Consider the following 4,432-nt stretch of genomic DNA (forward strand, 5'->3'; position numbering starts at 1 on the left):
CCTTGGCCTCCCAAAGTGCTGGGTGTGGTGGCTCATGCCTGTAATCCCAGCACTTTGGGAGGCCAAGGCAGGCAGATCACTTGAGGCCAGGAGTCTAACCAGCCTGACCAACATGGCAAATCCCCTTCTCTACTAATAATATAAAAATTAGCCAGGCCTAGTGGCACAGACCTGTAATTCCAGCTACTTGGGAGGCTGAGGCAGGAGAGTCACTTGAACCCTGGAGGTGGAAGTTGCAGTGAGTCGAGATTGCGCCACTGCACTCCAGCCTAGGCGACAGAGTGAGACTCTGTCTCAAAAATAAATAAAATACAAAGAAAGTTAGCCAGGTTTGGTGGCACAGGCCTGTAATCCCATCTATTCAGGAGCCTGAGGCACGGGAATCATTTGAACCTAGGAGGCAGAGGTTCCAGTGAGCCAAGATCACACCACTGTGCCCTAATCTGGACAACAGAGCCAGACTGTCTCAAAAAAAAAAAAAAACTAAAGGGGAAAAAAAAAATCTAATAATACTTGCTTGTGGCAAGTTAGCAACATACAATTGTATTTTTAAAAGTAATGAAATCTTACTTTAGTCCCCCATTCTAATTCAAGGTTTGTTATCTTTGTGTATTTTTGTCTTTTTCTGCATATATAGATCTACAAACGCTTAATGTGGAAGCTCTCTTAACCTTAACCTTCACTTAACTGATTAATTGGAACAGATATCCTCCTTTCCCTAAACTCTATTCTGTAATATGCTCAAGCGTTTCTGTTCTCACCGGTTGAGTTGTATTCCTGAAAAGAGGTAGTTATGTTTGCTCCCAAACTAGTGTGTGCTGGTTATGTTTGTCATGTACATTTAATTAAATACTGCATAAACCAATAAAATACCAGTGCAAAAAGAGTTTTTATTCATGTGAAAACTAAATTAAAAGCTTTAGATGGGCTCTATCCAGGCAAATTGCTGAAAAAAATTGTTGTTCATTTAGGTGTGGGCAAGTTAACTGTAAATGAGTTTGGGAAAAATCATTGAGATACAAGATTATGCACTTACTGTTTGGCAAGTGTTAAAGGTTGCACTCCACTTAAATAAATCAAATCAGTGTGGGTTTTGCTAAAAAATCCCAGCCTGGGCAACGTGGTGAAATCTCATCTCTGCTAAAGCTACAACAAAAAAATTAGCTGGATGTGGTGGCGCATGCCTGTGGGCCTGTGATCCCAGCTCCTTGGGAGGCTGGGGTGGGAGGATTACCTTAGCCCAGCAGGTAGAGGCTGCAGTGGTCTGTGATTGCACCAGTGCACTCCAGCCTGGGTGACAGAGTGAGACACTGCCGCCAAAAAAAGTAAAAAATAGCTGATGCAGTGACGCACACCTGTAATCCCAGCACTTCGAGAGGCCGAGGTGGGCGGATCACCCGAGGCCAGGAGTTTGAGACCAGCCTGGCCAACATGATGAAACCTCATCTCTACTAAAAATACAAAAAGTAGCTGGGCATGGTGGTGTGCATCTGTAATCCCAGCTACTCAGGAGGTTAATCCCAGCTACTCAGGAGGTTGAGGCAAGAGAATCGCTTGAACCCAGAAGGCGGAGGTTACAGTGAGCCGAGGTCACACTGAACTTCAGCCTAGGTGACAGAGCAAGACTCCCTCTCAAAAAACTAAAAATAAAAGATAAAAAAGATCCAAGGAGTAACAGTGGATCTATTCCCTAAAGAAAAGGATAGGATTTTTATCAAAAGATTGCTGTGTAAATGTGAATATTTGATGTTAAAATGAAATGTTTACATAAGGTATAGAAGTTTACATGTGATGGAATCTGGCTATATTGCCAGACTGGAGTGCAGTGGCATGATCTTGACTCACTACAACCTCCGCCTCCTGGGTTCAAGCAATTCTCCTGCCTCAGCCTCCTGAGTAGCTGGAACTGCAGGCATGTGCCACCACGCCCAGCTAATTTTTGTGTTTTTAGTAGAGATAGTGTTTCACCGTGTTAGCCAGGATGGTCTCGATCTCCTGAGCTCGTGATCCACCTGCCTCGGCCTTCCAAAGTGGTAGAGTTCTAGGTGTGAGCCACTGCATCTGGCCTATATAGAATATTTTTATAACTCACTTTCACTTCAGTTAATTGATCAGTTATGGTTCATTCTCATTGGGTAAGAGAACTTCTGTCTTTGTCTTATAGACTCTGCATAGCATAGTAAGTAGTAATGAAGACCAACTGGATTTTTTTTTTTTTTTTTTTTTTTAAGACAGAGTTTCACTCTTGTTGCTCAGGCTGAAGTGCAATGGCATGATCTTGGCTTACTGGAACCTCCACTTCCTCCTGGGTTCAAGCAATTCTTCTGCCTCAGTCTCTCAAGTAGCTGGGATTACAGGTGTGTACCACCATGCTCAGCTAATTTTTGTATTTTTAGTAGAAATGGGGTTTCACTATGTTGGCCAGGCTTTTCCTGAATTCCTGACCTCAGGTGATCTGCCCACCTTGGCCTTCCAAAGTGCTAGAATTACAGGCATGAGCCACTGCGCCTGGCCCAAAATACATTTTTTAAACTTAAAGGAAACAGCTCAATTAAAAGGTAGACAAAAGATTAGAGCAGACAACTCACCAAAGAAGATATACAGATGGCATGTAAGCATATGAAAAGATGCTCAAATCTTTAAGGATTTGAGGTCCTTAAGGGATTGCAAATTAAAACAACAATGAAATACCACCACAGACACCTATTAGAATGCGTAACATCCAAAATACAGCACCATATGCTGACAAGGATGTGGAACAACAGAAACTCATTGCTGGTGGGAATGCAAAATGGTACAGCTACTTTGGGACAGTTTTATGTATAATCCAGCGTGTTATATTCCTAGGCATTTATCTAAATGAATTGAAAATTTATATCACACAGAAACCTGCACACAAATATAGCAGGTTTATTCATAATTGGCAAAACTTAGAAGCAACCAAAATGTCTTTCATTAGGTTAGTGTATAAACTGTGGTACAGCCATGCAATGGAATATTATTGAGCATAAAATAAAAGAGTATTAAGACCTGAAACGACATGGAGGAACCTTAAATGCATATTGTCAAGTGAAAGAAGCCAGTCTGAAAAGGCTGATTTCAACTATGTGACATTCTGGAAATGGTAGAACTAGAGAGAGTACAAAGATGAGTGGTTGTCAGGGATGGGGTTGGGGGAAAGGAGGAATAGATGGGTCACAGGATTTTTAGGCAGTGGAACTATGCTCGGTAACTCTTTATGAATTGTAATGTTAGATAAATGTCGTTATGCATTTGGTAAAACCAAGTAGAATCTACAACACAGAGAGTGAATCTTAATGTAACCTATGGAGTTTAGTTATGAATAATGTACACTTGCAACAAATGTACCACACCAATGCAAGATATTAACAGTGGGAAAAGGCTGGGCACATTGGCTCACGCCTGTAATCTCAGCACTTTGGGAGGCCGAGGCAGGTGATTCACCTGAGGTTGGGAGTTCGAGACCAGCCTGACCAACATGGAGAAACCCTGTCTCTACTAAAAATACAAAAAATTAGCCAGGCATGGTGGTGCATTCCTGTAGTCCCAGCTACTTGGGAGGCTGAGGGAGGAGAATCGCTTAAACCTAGGAGGCAGAGATTGCAGTGAGCTGAGATCACCCCATTGCAAACTTCACCTCCCAGGTTCAGGCATGCGCTACCACACCCAGCTAATTTTTGTATTTTTAATAGTGATGGGGTTTCACCATGTTGGCCAGGATGGTCTCGATCTCTTGACCTTGTGATCCGGCCCACCTCAGCCTCTGAAAGTGCTGGGATTACAGGTGTGAGCCACCATGCCCAGCCAGGAACTCTATACTTTCTGTTGAATTTTTCTGTAAATCTAAAACTGCTCTAAGAAATAAAGTCTTTACTTTAAAAAAACAAAACAAAACCCTATAGCCTATTTTTTTCCCCCTTGCTTTGAGATGCTTTCCATATTGATAATAGATTTCTAGACCCAACTGGAATTTTTTTTCTTTTTTTTTTTTTTTGAGACAAGGTCTCACTTCATTGCGGTCTCGGCTTACTGCAACCTCCGCCCCTGCCAAGCTTAAGCCATTCTTCACCTCAGCCTCCAGAGTAGCTAGGACCACAGGCAAACACTACCACGTTGGGTGTTTTTGTGTGTGTGTATTTTTGGTAGAGGTATTTTTTATACATATTTTTCCATTTTTCTTTTTTTTTTTTTGAGAACACAAACCTTGATTCTATATCCAAGGTAAAGGTATTTTTTTTGTATTTTTGTCTTGTTGTATTGCCCAGGCTGGTCTCAAACTCATGAGCTCAAGCAGTCTGACCACCTTGGCCTCCCAAAGTGCTGGAATTAGAGCTGTGAGCCACAGCGCGGGTGCTCGTCTCTCTCTCTCTCTCTTTCTCTCTCTCTCTCTCTCTCTTCCTCTCTTCACCCC

General features: G+C 42.3%; 1 protein-coding gene across 5 annotated transcripts in view; it reads left to right on the forward strand.

The window, feature by feature from the left end:
* FAF2 (Fas associated factor family member 2) overlaps positions 1-4,432 on the forward strand; it is a 64,341-nt gene that overhangs the window by 5,986 nt on the left and 53,923 nt on the right. The gene's annotated exons all lie outside the window — the stretch shown is intronic.

The sequence above is a fragment of the Sapajus apella genome, unplaced genomic scaffold (genome assembly GCF_009761245.1).
Source record: "Sapajus apella isolate SASKATOON/1434 unplaced genomic scaffold, GSC_monkey_1.0 scaffold249, whole genome shotgun sequence".
Classification (NCBI taxonomy): domain Eukaryota; kingdom Metazoa; phylum Chordata; class Mammalia; order Primates; family Cebidae; genus Sapajus; species Sapajus apella.